This window comes from Eulemur rufifrons, chromosome 16 (assembly GCF_041146395.1).
Source record: "Eulemur rufifrons isolate Redbay chromosome 16, OSU_ERuf_1, whole genome shotgun sequence".
In the NCBI taxonomy this organism is placed as follows: Eukaryota; Metazoa; Chordata; class Mammalia; order Primates; family Lemuridae; genus Eulemur; species Eulemur rufifrons.
In genome coordinates, this window is record NC_090998.1 from 53,146,810 (window position 1) to 53,167,796 (window position 20,987).

At 38.5% G+C, this 20,987-nt stretch overlaps 1 protein-coding gene across 2 annotated transcripts in view; it reads left to right on the forward strand.

Annotated features, from left to right (window-relative positions):
- The first annotated feature begins 5,430 nt into the window (after nucleotides 1–5,430).
- The window catches only part of RAP1B (RAP1B, member of RAS oncogene family), a 42,476-nt gene continuing 26,919 nt past the window's right edge, over nucleotides 5,431–20,987 (forward strand). For both annotated transcript variants that reach the window (XM_069489894.1, XM_069489893.1), the window contains exon 1: nucleotides 5,431–5,606. The gene's annotated coding sequence lies outside the window, so the exon portion shown is untranslated. The remainder of the gene's footprint in view (nucleotides 5,607–20,987) is intronic.

Genomic DNA, 20,987 nt, shown 5'->3' on the forward strand with positions numbered 1-20,987 from the left:
TTTTTTGCCACGTATCATATATAGACTTAGTTTTATCTTGCAAAGAAATATTCAAGTCATTTTGATTTGACATATCACACAGAAATGCTGCATTCCTATAGAAATCTTCTTTCAATAATTCACATTGCTGATTCTGTTCCTCATAAAATTTAACCATCTGTTCTCACAGAGATAAAATTTTGGCTAACACCTGTCCCTGTGATAGCCAACACACTTTAGAATGATATGGCAAATCCACATTGAATACCTCATGGTTCAACTTAGGATGTTACAAAATTGACCATGCCATGTTGCATCTGCAGGAATATAGTTAACAATACTTAGAACTTGTTGCAAAGCGTCACTTAAAATAGTAGCTTTAGCACAGAGATTTTGCTGATGCAAGACACAATGAAAAGAAATGAGAGCATGTGCATCTTTTAATACTTTTTTTATCTGTGCAAAGAAACCCTTTATTTTCCTGTCATGGAAGGTTCACCATTTATACATACACTCACTAAATTTATCAAATTCAGTCCAACTTCACAACATTTATCTTGAAAGTTGTTGAAGATATCTGTTACCCGTGTTCTGTTCACAAGAGTGCTCAAAGTGAGTAAATCTTTGTAGCAAAGAAAATCTTCTGTTATGACCCAAATGAAGTATAAAACCTGCTTCAAGTCTGTAGCATCAGTGATTCATCTAAAGCAATTAAATAATATAAATTTTCCTTTTGAAGTATTGCACGAAGTTGAATGTTAAGTTGAAGGCTAATTCATGCTGCCAATCAGTTATAGTTCTCCTTGAAAGACGCAGTTGTTTGTACTTTGAAACGTTATCAGTGTCTAAGCATCCTACAACTTTGACAATGCATTCTTTCATAATTTCTACATCGCTGAGTGGCTTCCCTTTTTTCCTGAGTGCATATAAGCTACTTTATATAATAAATTGCTTCAGTGGCATTATTTCCAGGTCTTTTTCTTTTTTTTTTTTTTTTTAAGACAAAGTCTCACTCTGTCAACGGGATAGAGTGCAGTGGTGTCAGCCTAGCCACCTTAAACTCCCAGGCTCAAGGGACCCTCCTGCCTCAGCCTCCCAAGTAGCTGGGACTACAGACGCACACCACCAAGCCCAGCTAATTTTTAGCAGAGAGGGGGTCTCACTCTCACTGAGGCTGGTCTTGAACTCCTGACCTCAAGCAATCCTCCCCCTTTGGCCTCCCCAGAGTGCTAGGATTATAGGCGTGAGCCATCGCCAGGTCTTATTGCTGCTTGAAAGAATTGTCTCTGCTTGTGCTCTTCATCTTTTAATTTCTTCAGTACAACCTTTCGTGCCTCTCCCTCTAATTTAAAATATTTGTGGTCCTTATGAGTGTTATAATACTGAGCATTGAATGTCTTTAATGTTGACAGTGTAGTATCACAAAGCAAGCAAATCATCTTACCTTTAGCAGAAACAAGATAATATTGCAATTCCCAATCCTCATTAAAAAATCCATTTTCTTCCTTCTGTTCTCTTGGTCTTCTTTGACATGATGGGCTATTAAGCAGACAGAATTAAAAAATATTGTCAAGCTGTGCAACTATTCACAAATTCCACTTCAAACAGAAACACAGTGCACCACTGTCAAAAGCTGGTAACAGACTTGCATACTTAACCCCCCTAAACTTTGACCAACCAGCCTCTGCAGTAATGATGCTAGTCGGATAGTGGAAATTAGAACTAAATCATGAGTGTAGCAGCTGTCAATTAGCCCTTACGGCTTGCTAATGTTCTGATTGTGCCGGTCAATCTGGGAGGATTATTTTGTTGAAACTCGTTTTATTCTTTGGTACTTTAAATATGTTCATTTTAAAAATAAAATAAAAATATAAAAGATGAACAAAAATGTATTAATAAAAATAAAAGGATTTGTTCTGTAAAATTTGGATTCAGTCAAAATTACATTTAAGGACCTAGAAGGCCACATGTGGCCTTAAGGCTGCAGGTTCCCCACCCCTGTCCTAGCCCTTTGGGAGGTCAAAGCAGGAGGATCTCATGAGACCAAGAGTTCAAGATCAGCCTGAGCAACAAGTGAGATCCCCGTTTCTACCAAAAAATAGAATAATTAGCTGGGCGAGATGGCACATGCCTGTAGTCCCAGCTACTCAGGAGGTTGAGGCAGGAGGATTGCTTGAGCCCAGGAGTTGCAGTGAGCTATAATGACATCACTACACTGTAATCTGGGCAATAGAGACCCTGTCTCAAAAACAAACAAAAAAAAGAAAGCAAGAAAAAGAAAAAAAGAAATATACATCTTGATCTGAATTTTATCTTCTAGTAGAGGCAGAACTAGCTACATAATTTGAGCATGAAATGGAAATGCAGACTTCCTATTCAAAAATTATTTAAAACGTCAGATAGTGATATTAGAGCATTAAATCCATCATGAGACTGTTGTAAGTACAGGGCCCTGTGTAACTGCATGGATCACAGCCCATGAAACTGGCCCTGAGTACAGGGCTGAGCAAACTATGGCCCACTGGCCAAATCCAGTCTGCCACCTGTTTTTATGCAGCCATTAACTAAGGATGATGTTCACATTTTTAAATGGCAAAAAAAAAAAAGATTTCTGTGACATATAAAAATTACATAAAATTCAAATTTTAGTAGCCATAAATAAAGTTTTATTAGAATACAGTCAGGTTCACTCTTCACATATTATCTATGGCTGCTTTGGTGCTACATTTGCAGAGTTGAGTAGTTGCAGAGCTGAGTAGCTGCAACAGAGACCATTTGTCTGGCCCACAAAGCCAAAATATTTACTATCTGGCCCTTGACACTTGACAGAAAAAGTTTGCAAACCCCCGTTCTAGTAGGAAGGTCAAACACAAGTGACAAAGGAAAGGAACAATAAAGTGTTACAGGGATTCAAAAGAGAAGAGGCCACATTAGGTTACAAGTATTAGAAAAGATGCTCTTTCCTAGAGAAAGCAGATAAACCTTGAATAACAGGCAAGCTATTTATAGAATGAGATGGGGTGAGAAGGGGCATTTTAGGCAGAGGAAATCAATTATCTATGCACAACAGAAGGGTAAAGAAGCAATTTATTTAGGCAAGATGAAAACACTACTCTGAAGGTAAGGCAGCTTCACATGAAAGGGAAAAGTCAGACACAAGGATTTTAACTTTATTTTGATAGAGCAGGGGAGTAACTGAAGGCTCTGAGGAAGGGAGTGACTTGCTCCATATGCTTTAAGTAATTCATCCAGTAATAATATATAGAATAGATCACACAAGGAACAGACTGGAAAGGTCCACCAGGCTGCAAAGGTCTGGGACATGAGAAGTTGTACCAACCTAAAGTTGGAAAATAAAGATCACTAAGTGTGGTCTTAGTCAAGATGGAAAAGAGGAAACAAAATGAAAGAGCTTGTCAAATTACTGTCTAAAAGATGTGCCAATTGGTGGATTATTCAAGAAAAGGCAGAGAGAGGAGTGTCAGCTTGAAGACCAGGTAAATAAAAAGATGGTGATACAATTAATAAAGGAAAAGGAAAAGAAACCGGTTTGGTGACAAAGATGATGAGTTCTGTTTGCATACATGAATGACCAGTTAAGTTGCCAGTGGAATATTCTGGTGCAGATGTCAAGAAAATAGGAACAAAGGGCTCAAACTCAAAAGTGAGTTCAGTGATAAGAGATGGACATTATGGTATTCTCTGCCCAGTGATAGCAGTTTAATACAAGTGCAATGATTTCCGGTCCAATCAGAGAAAATGAATGCATTTTTAATTAGAGTAAACTATTTTACACATTCTCTCAAATTCTAAAGGTTCTAGCTTCAATCTTCTAAAACTGATTTTTTTTCTGGAAAAATAAAATCAATTGCTCAAAGGTCAAAGAAATTTTTTTTAAAAAAAGACACAAAAAGAAAAAACACAGTATTCCTAGTTAACACTGTTTCCATGAGCTCAAAGTTTCAGGCTTTCAGACTTCTCACATTTTTATGCAATAATTGAAAAGTTAGTGAAGTCAAACTTATTTTTCATTCAGAATTTATAATAATTCCAACAGACTGCTCTGAAATTTGCCCTTGAAACTTCCATTTAGAAAGGGTTTTCTAAAAGAGTAGATGTTAAGGCCCTCACCACAAAAATGATATCTATGTTAGGTAATACATATGTTAATTAGCTAGATTTAACCATGTGGATTTAGTACCTTCCACAATGTATGTATACATTACTTCAAAAGATCATGTTGTACACCATAAATACATACAATTTTATCTGTCAATCTTAAAATAAATTAATTTGAAAAGAGTTTTCTAAGGAAATAGAAATTACCTAAATAGGTAACATATTCAATTAATCTAAATTGTAAAACACCTAGAAGGACTTACATACAGGAAACTGTTCAGATAATTATAATTAATTCTTATCTATTCACTAAAGTTAACCTAGTTATTTTCCAAATTTATCAAAGTTTGTAAAGATTTACTTCAAGAATGATTTGTACATGGCCCAGGTAAACTACAAACTAAGCAAAATTTAGTCTTCAATGGCCCTCAACCCCCACTTTTCCCTGCACTTTCTCTCTCTGAATCTGTTTGCCTATCAAAACCTCTTCAAAAAAAGTTCTGATAAGTTTCTGCCCTTTGGGAACAAGACCTTTTAGGAACAGAAAGTGTTTTATGGTGCCCTGAAGTCACATCATAAACCTACCTACCTACCCGTAATGCTGCAAAGCCACCAAAGCACCCAAGTCACGTATTTACATACACAATTTATTTTATTCATATCAATAGTGCTGATTTGGGCTCAGGGTTACCAACTTGTTTGGGTAGCACTTGGCAGGGCAATTTGGAAAGTTTGCCCAGTTAAGACACCAGTGGATGAAATACTTGTCAATTCAAGAGAAAGGCCATCTCACGAAAGGAAAGGCTGCCCTGACCTAGGCTCCTTCACGGGAGCTCTGCAGAGGTGTACAAACTGCACGCTCTCGGTTACTTCTCAGTTACTTTGCCCAGCACAAAGGATGACGCGAACACCAACAGTTTCGAGGTGTTGACGATTGAATTATAGTTTGCATTAAGGAGGCACCTTTTGGGTTTCCGAGGGTTTCTAAGCCCTGCCTCCCGCCGTAGCCCGCTGGGGTGGGGAAGTGCGCGCTCTCTGAAAAGCCGACACGCGAAGCCGCCCACCAGCCAGCCGGCGCAGGCGAGGCTGACCGGGCGGCGGAGGCCAGGGAGAGACATCGCGAACACAGGCCGCCAAAGCGCCGCGTGGGCTGGGCATGCGCTCCGCCGGCGCGGGAGGCCCGCGGGAGGCCAAGGCGAGGACCCGGCGCGCGGCGGCCCCGCCCCTGCGGCCCCCGCGGCCCCCGCGGTCCCCTCGTCCCGCCCCGCAGTCCCGCCCCTTCCCGGGCCGCGCACCCGCGCGCCCCGCCCGCGGGCGGAAGCGAGAGCGAGGCTGAACGCCTGACGTCAAGGCGACACCGCCAAACCTCGCCCAGAGTCAGGCGTGTAAAGCAGCCCGAGCGGCGGCAGCGGCAGCGGCAGCGGCAGGACTGCCGTGGCGCCGGGAGTAGCGACCCGGAGGAAGCGCGGGGCGACGCTGGCTGCGGGGACCCGGTGACAGCGTGAGAGGTTCGCAGAGTGCGTGCGTGGCCATTGAGAGGAGCGGCGGTGGCCGCGCGGGGCGGGGGCCGGGCGCCGGCTGAGGGGAGCGGGTGGGGTGCGGCGCGGGCCGGGCCGGGCGGGGCGGTCAGGGTCCCCGGCAGCGGCTGCCCCTCGGCGCGCGGCAGGTGGCGCGAAGGCCCGGCGCCCGGCCGGCGAGCGCACTGCCTCCCGGGTCCGCAAGGACGAGCCGCCGCCGCGGGGAAACAGCGCGCTTTGCGGAAGGGGTCAAATGTCTGAAATATGGCGGAGGAAGTGAGAGCCCGAGGACCCCCCCCCCCCCCGCCCGCTCCCTTCAGCCCGCGGCCGCTGCAGCCTCCTCCTGCCCGCCTTTCCCCGTCGGCTCCCCCGAAGACTCGCTCCCCGCCCCGGAGCCCCCTTGCTGTTCGCCTTGGTTCCCTCTCGGGTGTGGGTGGAAGTTACAACGGAAACCAGAAAGTTGTCCTTTGCGAAGACCTAGCTTCCCCCAGCCCCGAGCCTGGGCGAGGAGCGTTCAGGGGAAACCACTCCCCGGCGCCCTGCGGGCTCGAGCCTGACAGGGAAAAAGTTTGCCTGAATCGGGGCTGGCTTGCTCCATTTGTTGCGGGAAGTGGCAGGAGGAAGGCAGCGGAGGGAGCCCCACCTAGTCTGGCAGCCAGCACCGTGTAGAGAAAAACTGTTAAAGGGGCCTTTCCTTTCGTCAGCAAGAGGAAATCTCTTTCTCTTACACAGGCAGAGAAAATCCAGGAAGTTTGTCTTCTCGTTTTCGCCATCTCGATGTGTCTAATTCTAAAACTATCAGCGCCATGAATTTTATTTAAAACTACGCCCAGTGAAAAATCCTCCGGATTTTTCTTCTTAGAAAAACTGATGCCCTTTGGAAAAAAGATGATCCTTGCGAGTTAGAGCAGATGGTTTGCTTCCCCTTCGCCTGTCCCCCCTCCCACCCTCTTTAATAGTTTAGAAAAAATTTTTGGCCCTGTAACTCCTGGTTGGTATGAATTGAAGCAGTTCTGTATTGCAGTAACGGGAAATCACATTTTACGGGGTAGAAGTTGACACTAAATGAAGGTTGTGATTTTAGTTTTTAAAATTAATTCCGTCTAATTGAACTTTTGTTTTGCTGGTAGCATCTAATGTATATCTAGTGCTTATAACTTAAAGCTTCTAACTCGTAAATTTATTTTTCAGCCCTCTTTTTTGTAACTAGTATGCTGTTTGGACTTGCTCAACAAGACCTTATCTTAGCTAGAAGTATCTCACAGAAAAAGGAGACATTCATTTAACTTCAAGCTCATATCACTCTTAAAAGCTGACTCTTGAAATAATATTTATTGAGTCATAATGAAGTCATGGGACTTTTTAAGGGCCGGAAGGGACTATTTAGATCATCCAGTCCCACCCTGTCATTTTATGGAGGAGGAAACTGAGGCCTACAATAGATAAGATAACCACTTGATGGGTCTGCTGACTTTTAGGACAGTAGTCTGTCTGTAATAGACTACCTGGAGGAAGAAATACATTTTTATAGTAAATTACATTTTACAAAGACTATTATTCCTCTATCATATTTTTAAAAGGTGTCTTAGTCAAATAGTATGGAAGAACCACTTGGATAGTTTCATCCCCAGGTTTTGGGAGAGAAAACTAATACTCAGATAAATAACTTTAAGAACATAGAGCCTGGAGTGATCTTACTTATCCCCCCATGCTTTTCATCTCTGCACTACGTTAGGAGTTTTCACTTGCATTTCCTTGTTTGACATTCACAGTAAATTGTGAAGCTGCCTTATCTGAGGAAGCCCCAAAGTAAATCATTGGGACACATGTGTCCAGTTTGTTGTTAATATACTAAGTATCATAGTACAACTGAAGAGCCAATACTAAACTGGCTTAATTAAAAATGTGGTACGGGGCATGAAAATCATTGCTCTGTCCCCTTTCACCTTCTCCTACCCACCCTGTAACCCCATGAAAGTCATCTGTCTTCCTTTCTATGGTACATATCACTTCCTACCTTGTGTTATCATTATATATTCTTGTTATCTGTTCTAGTAAATTGTAAACTCCAGCAACAAAGTATATGTTCTTTTGTGTGCATTAAAGCATTGATAGGGTGCCTCGCACATTGACTCAACACTGGTTAAATATATAGTAGGTCCCAGGAGGGCAGAGACTGGATCCAATTCATTCTCCACTGTATTCTTAATTTCTAGCAGCACCTTGCCTGAGCACATAGTAATGTTTAGCTTTTGAATTTAGGGGTTAGTGGTAATGAATATTCCAAGAGGATATTTAAAGAGAGCAGTGTAATCCTTCAAAAAGAAACATTTCCACATGGCTTTGGAATCTCTTTTACTTTACAAATTGATTTTCATTTTATCCTCAAAAGAATCCTTTACAATAGAATTCCAATATTTTCTCTTAGCTGTATAAAGGGAAAGTGAGCCCCCATAGTAAAAAGCCACCATGTAAGGAGGGTCTGGTAAGGTATAGTAAAGGATTAATCATAAAAAAACTTGATCGATCTATTTAAGGATCTCTTCAAGTGTATCTTCCCATAGTAATTCAAGATTGGTGGAAGTTGTAGAGATTGATAACATTTAGGTAACTATACGTGTTTTAAATGCAAAGTCTAAGATTTGAATGAAAAGCTCACATTCTAGTTTCTTTGCCTTTTTTGTGGGTACTTGATAAATACTTGGTGAGGTAGTGAAATCTGTGAAATTGGATCTGATACAGAGAGAATTTGGCTGATTTCATAAAAGTGTCATTTATTTTTCCCCAAAAGTATGGTTTAAATAGTTTTATTATTGAATATCAAGGAGATCTTACTGATTTGTATATGTCATTTACCAAACGATATGAAATATGTTCCTATGTATGTTTGTATTAAGAGGATGGGTATTGATCTGTAATGTCTAGATTTGACTGGCACTAGGAATAGTTTTTTATTTATGAACTAATTATTCAAAAGTTGTTTTTTCTTTCATAGCAATGATGTCACATGTTCACTCTATAAAAAACCTTGATAAAGATTGAACTATCCCAAGACATAAGGTTGTGACTATATACCTTGAGTTTTTTCCCCCCTCATTTTTGAGGATTCAATGGTCTTGGAGATTAGGTTGAAGTTTCACTGTTAGCCTTTTCAAATTGAATTTCTTTTAGAACAAGAGACAGACATTTTGGCTGATGCAGTGATTCATTGTAACACTGGACAAAATTTTTACTTCAGCCATCTATGAACATGAGTGTCCTGCCTTGGCTTACCTTTGTGCTGAAAGCTAATGTTTTTCAGTGTTCATAGATATTTTACAGTGGTATTTAAAGATACTAATTACCATTTGAGGATGTAAATCTTTTAATTTATTGGTTCTTTGGAAATCTCATGAGCGCAATGGAAGCAGTAGTAGCTACAGAGAATAGAATGAATTTATCCGTTTGCAGTAAAAACTGACTTGGTATATAATGTGTTGTACTTTGTTTGAAACCAATTGAGCACTGGATTTTAAAACCAATCTCTTTAGTCATCAAGTGTTTCCATTTTGAACAAGAAAAGTTATAAGGAACTTTTGTGTTGCTTTAAAAAAATTGTTTTTTAAAGTCCACTACCAACAGAAATAAGTATCACCTATTTTCCATACTTCCTAATAACTGGTGGGTTTATTCCTAATGTTGGTCAAATTGAGGGTACAGAGCAACTGATTATTTCAGTAGCAATTTATAAAAATTTTTTTCCTTTACATCAGTATAGAGAATCAAAATTTTTTTTTTTTTTTTTTTTTTTTTTTTTGAGACAGAGTCTCACTGTGTTGCCCAGGCTAGAGTGAGTGCCGTGGCGTCAGCCTAGCTCACAGCAACCTCAAACTCCTGGGCTCAAGCGATCCTACTGCCTCAGCCTCCCGAGTAGCTGGGACTACAGGCACGCGCCACCATGCCCGGCTAATTTTTTCCATATATATTTTAGTTGTCCATATAATTTCTTTCTATTTTTAGTAGAGATGGGGTCTTGCTCTTGCTCAGGCTGGTCTCGAACTCCTGACCTTGAGCGATCCACCCGCCTCGTCCTCCCAGAGTGCTAGGATTACAGGCGTGAGCCACCTCGCGCGGCCCAAAATTCTTGACTGTTTTCAAGGTGCCTTAAAACTTATAAGTTAAGGGGAAATGTACAAGATGTTGAAATAACATTTAAATTACTTCTCTAAGTAAAAAATATTTGCAACATGAGTTGCAGAATTTCCATCTGTTTTTTATTATACAGAAGGTCAGTATTGGACTGGAATATCACTATACAACTTAAAATTATTTGTTTATGAGATGCTTCAATATTAGAAATATGTTCACTTTTAAATTAAGAATCTTAGAGAATAAGAGAATTGTAGAAAGTAATTATTTAATGTTCTGAGTTTGAATTTTATAGTAAACTGGTTCCTAAAGCTTACTCTTACAGTTATGCTACTTTATCAATGAAACCTTTTAAATTTAAACTGAATCCTGAGGTCATGAGGTAGCTTGCTAGGTGATCTTTTCCAGTAGTAGGAGATTGGATGTTTTTAAACTATTGTACAAATGAACTGAATAAAGATGTTAAAGGGAGCATCTATTAAAGACAGTTAAATAATTTTGATCACTTTATTGATTTATGGGCTTACTAATTATATCATGGAGCTTCTGGCTGAGTTTTTCAGTAATTGCTCTGAAATTTATTTCAGTAAATGTGTACTTTAATAAATTTTTCCTTTTTTACTTAAAACTTATTCAGCATTTCACTAATTAACTTTATTTTGAACATATACAGTAAACTGATTGCCCATTGGTAGATTGCCTCTATCTGTTGTTTTCCTCCTCTTTGCCTGTGGGAAGGAAAAAAGATAAAACAGTGTTTTGTCCATTTAATACCAGTGTTTGGCAAAACCATCTGGATAGGAAATGGGAAAGGCTGGGTAAAATAAAATTCTAATTATCTGTGCCCTATAAAATTTATTCTCACATTAGAATATATTTTTCAAAGTTACTTTATACTAAATTAGGAGGCTTCTAATTTCTCAGTTAATAAAACTGCTGAGGGTGTCAATAAAATAAGGACTATAAATATGCTATTTTTATTTAATAAATAGTTTTTAGATGTCAGTTGGTATATATATTGCATCCAGCTGTTTGTTACCTTGTGTTTTAAAGTTGCAGTGAGAATGTGGACTCCTGCTACTAATTTATGCTAACATATTGATAGCTGCTATTTCTGAGATTTGTAAGTTATCAATAAGCTTCTCAGTAACAATAGCAAAGCTCAAGAATCCCTCTGGAATCTGGAAGTCTACTGTACAAGGATAGGGAGGAGGTATATAACATGTGTGTCAATATTGTCTCCTGCTCTTGAAATTATTGAACTTGAGATATTGCACTGAATTTGCACTGTCTTGGTAAGAGTGACTTGAGTTTCCAAATATGTTTGTCTTGTAATTTTTCTTATTAAAATGTTTAGAATATAGAAAAGTGTAAAGAACAAAATTAATATCACGTAATCCCATCACTACAATGATTTGTTTTTTTCTAAGGCAAAATGTGTACTTCCCTTTCTAAAGTTTTCCAGCCTTGCTTCCTCAGTGGGAATGGTGGCATATACTTCTTGGAGTTGTTGAGGATTAAATGCATTATTATTCATAAATGCTTTATAAACCATAAAAGAATATACTAATGTAGTATTCTTGTTCTATAAAGCTTTTATTCCTCTATAGCCTTGCTTAAGATTCCCATTAAGGTATCGATAAGGACAAAGAGAGTAATTGTTTTTGAACAGCTTAACAAATTATCTAGCTCAGTGACTTTTAAGTATGGTCCAAGAAATCCTGGAGACCTCCTAGACATTTTCAGGACATATACAGGTGGAAAACTATTTTTATAATAATACTGAGATATTCTTAGCCTTTTTCACTGTTTTGACATTTGTACCTATGACACAAGCAATGGTGGGCAAGGCACTTTAGAATAAACCAGGATAGAGCACCATACTGTACTAGTAATCATTGTATTCTTCACTACCATGTACTCACAATTTTTAAAAAAAGGTTTCACCTAAATTCTCTTGATTAACACATTGGTTGCCACAGTAGAAAAAAATTTTTTCTTGGGGCCATGGTGTTTTATTACAAAAATAGAATAAAAACTTTGAAAACAAAATGATTCTTTCTAATTTAATGAAAAGATTTTTATTTATTGTTCTCTGTGCGTGGGTTATATGCAACTTGAAAAATAGTTCTTGCGGCTCCCAGGGTGAAGAGACACGTGTGAATTCTATATGCTTCAGGAGGCCCCGGGCTCAAAACTAGCGTGAGTTAAATACAACTCACATGGCAGTTAATGTGTTAAGAAGTAAAAAAATTTAAATCTTTACCCTTGTACACATCTTTTTGATATGCTGTTACAAAATGAGAAATATGCTTAAAACACTTTGGCTGCATACTGAAGTATTATAATAGTTGTTTCTAGGAGGAAAGCATTTGTGTGATTGAGTCAGAAGCTGAACCAGTCACTTTTTTCATGAAACACCACTTTTACTTGAAAGAATACCTGACAAACTATGGTTATTCAGTCTCATGTGTTAGGGGCTAACATTTTCTCAAAAACAGCCTTTTGCTTTACAGAAAATAGTGACAGTATTTTTGGTCACTGATAAAAACTCTAGCTTTTAAGCAAAAATTTAAAGCTTCTGTCGGCTGCTGTGTTCAGTTTCCCAGTATTTCAAAGCCTTTTCTGTTGATACTGGTGATGATATTAATCAGCATTTTTTTTTAAATGTATAATGAAATGAGGATCTGACTATCCTCTTAACTGTGAGCTGATAATTTCCAAATGACCAATGCATGATATTAAAATTGTTCATGGATAAGAAATCCTTCCAAAGTGCGAGTCAGACCAGTGGATTTTAATGTTATAGAGAACATAAAGTTTATTGATAAGGTTTGCCATTCCATATTGAAACCAATTACTGAGCTTTGATGTAGTATGAAAAAAGAATATCCACATTTATCTGAAAAGGCTAATTAAAATATTCCCATATGTCTGATGTATTCTCTTTTTTTCTTGTATTGGTCACTTTTCCATACTTTGCTCTCAGTGTTTAATGTCTTTATTCTGTTTATATTTTGGAGAGAGGAATGGAAACCATAGATAAATGTGAGGCAGTGTTTTCATGTGCATTATCTTGAAATCTTTTATTAATATATAATCAACTTAGGTTAGGTTAATTTCTTTGCAGTCTTCTGTGAGCGGTCTGCTCAACTTTTGGTCGCCATAATAGATAATTATTATCTTTAAGCCTATTTTTTGTTTTAATATTTGTTTTATGTACCTGATTACTCATCTGTAGACAGAGTGCGTATGTGTCCAAGTTCTAACATAAACCTTCAATAGTTTTTTAATAGTTGACTTGCTCAATTTTAGGATATTTTGTAGCTTTCCTACAGTAAAGCTATAGATTTTTTCCAATTTCAAGTTTTTTTTTTTTTTTTGTTGAGACAGAGTCTCACTTTGTTGCCCAGGCTAGAGTGAGTGCCGTGGCGTCAGCTTAGCTCACAGCAACCTCAAACTCCTGGGCTTAAGCGATCCTCCTGCCTCAGCCTCCCGAGTAGCTGGGACTACAGGCATGCGCCACTATGCCCGGCTAATTTTTTCTATATAGAGTTTTAGGTGTCCATATAATGTCTTTCTATTTTTAGTAGAGACGGGGTCTCGCTCAGGCTGGTCTCGAACTCCTGACCTTGAGCAATCCACCCGCCTCGGCCTCCCAGAGTGCTAGGATTACAGGCGTGAGCCACCGCGCCCGGCCGCAATTTCAAGTTTAATAATGTCTTGTTTGAGCCCACCCACAGTGGCTCACACCTGTAATCTTAGCACTTTGAGAGGCTGAGGGAGGGAGGATCGCTTGAGGTCAGGATTTCAAGAACAGCATGAGCAAGAGTGAGGGCCCATCTACAAAAAATAGAAAAATTAGCCAGTTGCAGTAACATGCACCTGTAGTCCCAGCTACTTGGGAGTCTGAGGCAGGAGGATTGCTTGAGCCCAGGAGTTTGAGGTTGCAGTGAGCTGTGATGAAACCACTGCATTCTAGCTAGGGTAGTCCTTTGATCTGAGAATTTGCTGTATTATCTACCTTAAGTAGATACTTTGAAAAAACACTTCTGTTTGGTTTTTTTTTTTTTTTTAACTTTTTGGGAGAATGCTGTTTCTTATGTTTAGTTTAAAAATTCTTGTAGTTATTCTTGTTAAACAACTATTTTTATAAACCTCACATCATGGGACAGTTCCAAATTTTAAAGGGTTTTTAGGCTAACCTGTGTGTGGATCAAGTGATTGGTTTCAGATTAGAAAAGCAGTAAGGTGGTTACATTATAGTTTACACTGTGCTCAGTTTCTTGGAAATTTAGTGCCAGTTATTTCCCTAGACATAAAATGGTATGTTCTGTGAATAAAGAGTATTGAATCTGAGAACCCCTGTTTGAAAGAAAAAGGTTGACACCAGAGGAAGAGAAAAGGGGTGTGAAGTGGTTTAGAGAAGGAATAAGTGTGAAAATGCTAACTTCAGGGTAGCTTCAGGGATTAAGCATTATAGAACTCCTGCCTACATGAGCTAATCCCTCAGTGAGAGAGGGAATTTAATAGGAAGCTTTAGTGCTCTCTATAGTAAATAATTAACTGGTCAGCTGTTCTAGCAGTTCTGAATTAGAGAACATATTGAGATCATATTTATTAATCACAAATTAATCACAAGGTTGCCACTTATTGTTCATGCAGTTTAGTTGATAGCTGAAAAAATTGTGTGAAATTTCTTGTATTTTAGCTTTTTTATACTTGTGCTTTTCTTCTTTCAGGAGTCCTCAGGGCTTCCTTCATCATTCTCCAACAAAGAGAAGTAAGACAGGATTTTTGCAAGCTTTTGAGGACAGGAAAGCATTCATAACATTTCTCTATTGTTCAGATGAAAGTGATGATGGTGCTAATAGGCAATGAAGAGGTAGAAGGGAAGGAAGTAGAGCAAAGAAGAGAGTGAGGGTGGTGATTAAGAGGTTCTCCTATGAGAAGCGCTACTGTTACAGCTGTTCACTTCACAGGTCTGGTCAACAGGAATGATAAAGCCCACTTTGAAAAGCACTTGTGATGCTTTAGTGATTGATACATCTTTTTTTTTTTCTTTTGCAAACTGCATGCCTACAGAGATTGATACATCTTATCCACCAGGTGGTCCTATGCAGAGAATAAATTTGGCATTATCAGTTAGAGATTATGGTCTTAAAGTTTCATCACTAAGCAGTTTTAGTTGAGAGTACTTTTGCTATTTCTACTCCCCAGCAGACCCTTGTGCACTTTTCTCTGGACCTTCAGGTGTTCAAATTAGACATTTATTTCATTGTCCTCATAAATTTTATCTGATTCCTTTGGGCATTAAGATAAATCTGTACTTGTTTTAAGTAGTTACTAGACCTTTGATTGTCTTAAGTAGCATCGTTTAGTGGTAACATTGACCTGGTGGCAGGTATTCAGTTCTCTCTCTGGCACTAGCCATGAAACGTTAAACAAAAACTCCTTTCTTAGGACATTATCTTTATGTAGAGAAAAAGTTTGGCTAAATGGAAGTTAAGGTCTTTTTGAGCTCTCAAACCCTGTGTTTCAGTGCACCACCTTTGTTTAAGCCATAGTCATCTCTTGTTTGGGCTCCTACAGGAGCTTCCTAACTTGTTTCCATTCTTGTCCTTCTCCACGAAGGACAAAGTCCCCAGAAGACACATTGATCTTTTTAAAAATGTAGATGAGATCATGTAATAATACCCTCTGGTCCCAATTTTTCCTTCAGTGGCTTAAAATAAAAACCGGTTACTTAAAAGGTCCTGCATAATCCAATTCTTGCTTCACAACTTAGTTTCCTTTCCACTGTTCACTAAGCTCTAGCCACACTGTACCTCTACCTGATCTTGACCCAACAAGCGCTTTACCACCTTTGAATTTTGGTGCTATCTGCAGTTCTGCCTCAGTCTCAACATTAGATCTTAGCCCAGATATCACATTTAAAAAAGTTTTTCCTGATCACCTTATATAAAAATCCCTGTTCATTACCTTCATAGTTCTTATCTCAGTCAGTAATTATACTTGTCCATTTGTTTACCTCTCTTCCCCTTCTAAACTGTTTCAGGGGGATAGGAACACCATGTTACCTTTCCATCACTATTTCAGATGGTTAGCCCAATAATTGGCAAGTGTGCAAAAAAGATCATTTTAATTGAAAAAATATACAAAGTGCAATGGTTTGTCCTTATCCATTCCCATCAGCTACTACTTAAACTGATTTTTTAAAGTGTTATATCTATGTCCAACTATAATTCCCTTATTTTTTATTTAGGTCATGTGTCTCTTGAGTACTAGTTCATCTGACTGCCTGTCATTGAGAGCTAATTGTTTTTAGTTACTGTATGTTAGGATTAAATTGAGTAATTTTGCACAAGATTTTTAGCAACAACATGAAAAGTTAACCGGTATGAAATGTAAATAGCAGTTCAAAATACTCAAATGAGTGATGTGGCTGAGTGATTATAGAGTCCAAGAAAGAAGTAAAAACCCTTGGGCTCTAGTAGTTATAGAAGATAGTAAAATCAGGTGGAATCTGTGCATGATATTAAAGGAGTTTGTAAGTTTTAAATAAACACTGAATCATAGTGAGCAACAACACACAAACTGAAGTAAATTCAAGAAGTGCTTTGCTCCAGCAGATGTTTGTGAAATGGATTGTAGGGCCATAATCCCTTACCTTTGTATAAAGAGTAATCAAACACTTGATGTTAATGTGAAATATGGATAGCTACACTAAATGGATAAATAAAAGGTAAAATTTATATCAGGTCAGGTTTTACTACCAAATTAGTTGTTATATAAAACGTTCAGTTTTCAGAGATGTTAGATTTCAGAATTTCTATAAGGCAACGGTCCCCAACCTTTTTGGCACCAGGGACCGGTTTCATGGAAGACAGTTTTGCCACAGAAGGGGTATGGGCATGATTTCAGGATGATTCAAGCAAATTACATTTATCGTGCAGTCAAACCTCTCTGCATCTGTATTTGCAGCTGCTCCCCAGCACTAGCATCACCACCTCAGCTCCACCTCAGACCATCAGGCATTAGATTCTCATAAGAAGCACACCACCTAGGTCCTTTGCATGCGTAGTTTACAGTAGGGTTCGAGCTCCTGTGAGAATTTAATTCTGCTGCTGGTCTGACAGGAGGCGAAGTTTATACAGTGATGCAAACAATGGGGAGCAGCTGTAAATACAGATGAAGCATTGCTCTCTCCCTCCACTCATCTGCTGTGTGGCCCAGTTCCTAAGAGGCCTCAGGTTGGGGATTGCAGCTGTAAGAAATGGGTTGGAAAGGCTTTATTCATTACTATGTGTCCTTGGGGAAGACATGGGGTCTGAAAATGTTACTTTGAAGCAAATAGCTTAGAAACAGTCTCTGCCAAGGAATTATTTTTGACCCTGACTGAGGGTGGAATGCACGGCTGAGGGTGATGAGTCTTTAGGGGTATAGGAGAACCAAGGTCTTATAAGATACCATGCGGTTTTTCTCCCAGTTGATAAGCTTTCAAGATTTATATAATACATTTAATTGTAAAGTAAGAATCCGATAGAAAATTAGAATAGAAATATTATAAATAGGACTAAGGTAATCTCTGTTTAAAAATTCTTGATGGGACCATGCACGGTTGCTCATACCTGTAACCTTAGCACTTTGGAAGGCTGAGGCGGGAGATTGCTTGAGCCAGGAGTTCAAGACCAGCCTGGGGAACATGGCAAGATCCTGTCTCTACAAAAATAAAAAATTAGGTGGGTGTGGTGGCATACCTCTGTAGTCCCAGCTACTCAGGAGACTGTGGGAGAAAGGTCACTTGAGCCCAGAAGTTTGAGGTTGCAATGAGCTATGGTCACACCACTGCCCTCCGGCTAGCCAACAGAGTGAGACCCTAAAAATAAAAATTTAAAAAAATAAATCCTTAATGGGACCATTCAGTAGTGACGAGGAAAGAAGTAAATATCTCAAGAGGCTACTTTGAAATTCAGAATTGATTACAGGAAGTGACTGCTTGCTTTTTCATGTTTTCCTCTTATGCTTTGCTTATTCTAGCAGCCTGACACCCAAACTTTGGTTCTCATTGCCTTTATCCATTTGTTTGGTGTATATTCTAATATTCAAGAATGTAAACATATATGAATGTGATTTTTTTTTTGTTATTGACTTATAGAATTGCCAAGACAGCAGGCATGTTTTTGAAGCTACTTTATTTTTTTTAAATGTGCTTACTGACCTAGTAATTATGCAAGTAAGTAATTATGCATTATTCATATGTAAAAGCCAAATATAACTATTATTTATGGCTTCCAGTGAAGTGTGGCATGCCTTTTATTTTTCTAAGTGGTCTTTATTTTGCTGGATATGAAATGGATCTTTGAATAAACTGAAGAGTGTAGAGTATAAAGGGAAAAACTGTTAAATTAGTCAAAAACAATTTTATAACACAATTAGCTGCATAAGCCAGTGTGGGCAGTAAGCTGCTAGCATAAATTGCTTAGGTTGAGATATTAAAATTATTAGAAAAAATTATAGGAACTACCTATGCTTCCACTATGTTTTGTTGCTTGGTTAATTTTTCTCCTCTGAACTTTTGGCAGGTTTACTGGGGGATTTTCCATTAGGAATATCCTGGTACTTATGTTTCATTTAGAATATATAATATGCAAATTATGAACCCACAATCTAAAATCAAGGTATTCTCATAGTTTTAAATGCATTGAGGGCAGTCATATTAAGCTTGTCATTTAATCCTAGTTCTGAGGTTAACAGTTCTGAGGTTAACAGTAAAATAAAATAAAGTATTTTCATAGCCATTTGTTCTTCTCACGGAAGACACCAATTCCGTTTATTTCTGAATTCAGCCTTGTGTTGAAACAGACTGTAAAACTGTGTTTTAAAAAATGTTTACCCATTCTTGTGGGGGATGGTGTATTTTAAAAGCTAGGCATTTATATTAAGAGAATAATTTGTAGTTTTCCGTTCATGGAAACGGATGTGCTTTTCTGGACTCCATATCCTTAACTTGAATTCTAATTTTCTACTACGACTAAAGTGCCTCACTTCTGATTTCTTATACCTCTGCCCCAGCAGCTCATAAACTGTATTTAATATAGTATTTCCTTGAAATATATCAAAGTAGATATTTTCCCTAATGGGGTTATCTCTGTAGTTGATGGCATTATCTCATTCTGCAACCTGTTCTGCAAACATTATTGAGCACCTGTAATAGTAGCTTTAAATTCTGGACATAAAGAACTGTCTTGGATAGCCTTTTTCCCCCTGTAATAATCATTCCTTTGGAGGTGGTGTGTCTTTTTTTTTCCCCCCTGTGACTTGTGGAGTTAAGATATGAGTAGTTTATTTAAATTACTGAAGAATCTAATTTCTGGAAATCTGAGGGACAACAGAGACCCTTCTTTTCTGTACTGATTTGGGGGAAATTTATTAAATATTTGCAGGCAAAAAGAGGAATAATATGGTTTCTGTTAGACCCTGATCTTTCTTTGCTAGGGATATGGGGGTCTTAGGGTCATAAGGAGCAGGGAAATTATTATCAAAATTTTCCAGGGATGCCTTTCAAAACTTACACACGTACACCCAGTGCCTACTACAATGAGATGTTATTAATATTTGTGTTGGAAACGTGAATAGTTTGGTAGCCATCCACTACTGTAAAATCACTTAGCTCTCTCAGGCTTCTGGGCCTTTGCATTTAAATTGGATCTGACCTTGAGACTTCCCTTCCCATCATTCCCACCAGTGACTTGTTTTACTACCTCTTCACATATCCTGTGCATTTCTCCTTCCTGCTTCCTGTCATGTGGCGATGCGGCCCATACCAACCAGACTACATCTAACGGAAACAGTATCTGGCCAAAAATGTCCTTTATCATGTCGGTGTGTGAAAGGGACTCCCCAGTGTACTGGAAAGACCGGCCTATGTCTTGGTGAACAGCCTTGCTTTATAGAAAATTAAAATGCCAGGTACTGGTTTTCCCAGCCACCCTTGCAGCTAGGGCACAAGTACACAACCTGGGCCCTGCAAAATTATATGTACTTTAACTTGGGGTGGAAGAGGACTAGATGATAGATTTCTGATGGATTTTTCTCTCCCTGGTGGTTGATGGACACTACAAGATTAGTTTCCTGCTCTATAAACAATTGATAGAAACAGGAGCATCTACTGTTAGCAGTGGTGACAGCAGTTTCCTCACCTGGCCAATTTTGCAATGTGGTTTCGGGTGTTTGTGGCTATATAAGCCCCCAACCTCATTCTCTAGTTCCCATGATAATTCTTTGAGTTGCTTGATATTTTTAATGACTCATTTTTCTATTTAAGTTTGATTTATGTTACTTCCAACCAGAAACCTTGTCTAATACATGTCCTTAAAAAATTTAGCAAAACTTTCTCATCAGAGATATATTTATGTAAGGAAAAAGAAGAGTGGTATCTTCACGTGAGAGAAAAATTCAAGAATGAGATTAGAGGTAGACCGATTTCCCAAGATAAATGCCCTGATGATGCTTTTGGATCTAAGCTTTTCATGAGTATTGAGGCTCTGGATGCTTTGTTCTATAGTTTTACAGGCAAAAATCCAGTGGTGTAGAAAGAACTTTAATTGAAATTAAGTAAAATTAAAATTTTAGTTTCTCAGTTATACTAACCACATTTAAAGTGCTTGATAATCCATGTATGACTGCTGGCTACTATACTGGACAGTGCAGATAGAGTTACTATAGGATATTATCACAAAAAGTTCTGTTGGACAATGCTAGTCTGTACTCTAGTCCTAATTCTACAATATTTTGAAAGTTCTGCAAACTTGGGTAAGTAATCCAAACTTCCTTTAACTAAAAACAATACCTTATCTTCAGTGTTGCTCTGAAGATTGAGTGAAACTTAATATGTGAAAGGACTATGTAAACTTTAAAAGTACCACACAGATGTTATTTAACTTCCAAAGATAAAAGAATATCTTTAAAATGTTCCAGATCAGGAATATTTTTATTGGTTAACAAAGGATTTTTCTAAAGTAATCTGAAGAGAAACTTGAGAGCCCCAGTGGCATGAATGCTTTAATGGTAGACTGTGTGTATTAACCACTCTGGAATCAAAATGGGTAGAGTTAACAGATTCTGGGTTGTATTTTTTTTAATTCTTATTTTTCAGAGACATGGTCTTGCTCTGTTGCCCAGGCTAGAGTGCAGTGGCAGCCTCAAATTCCTGGGCTCAAATAATCCTCCTACCTCAGCCTC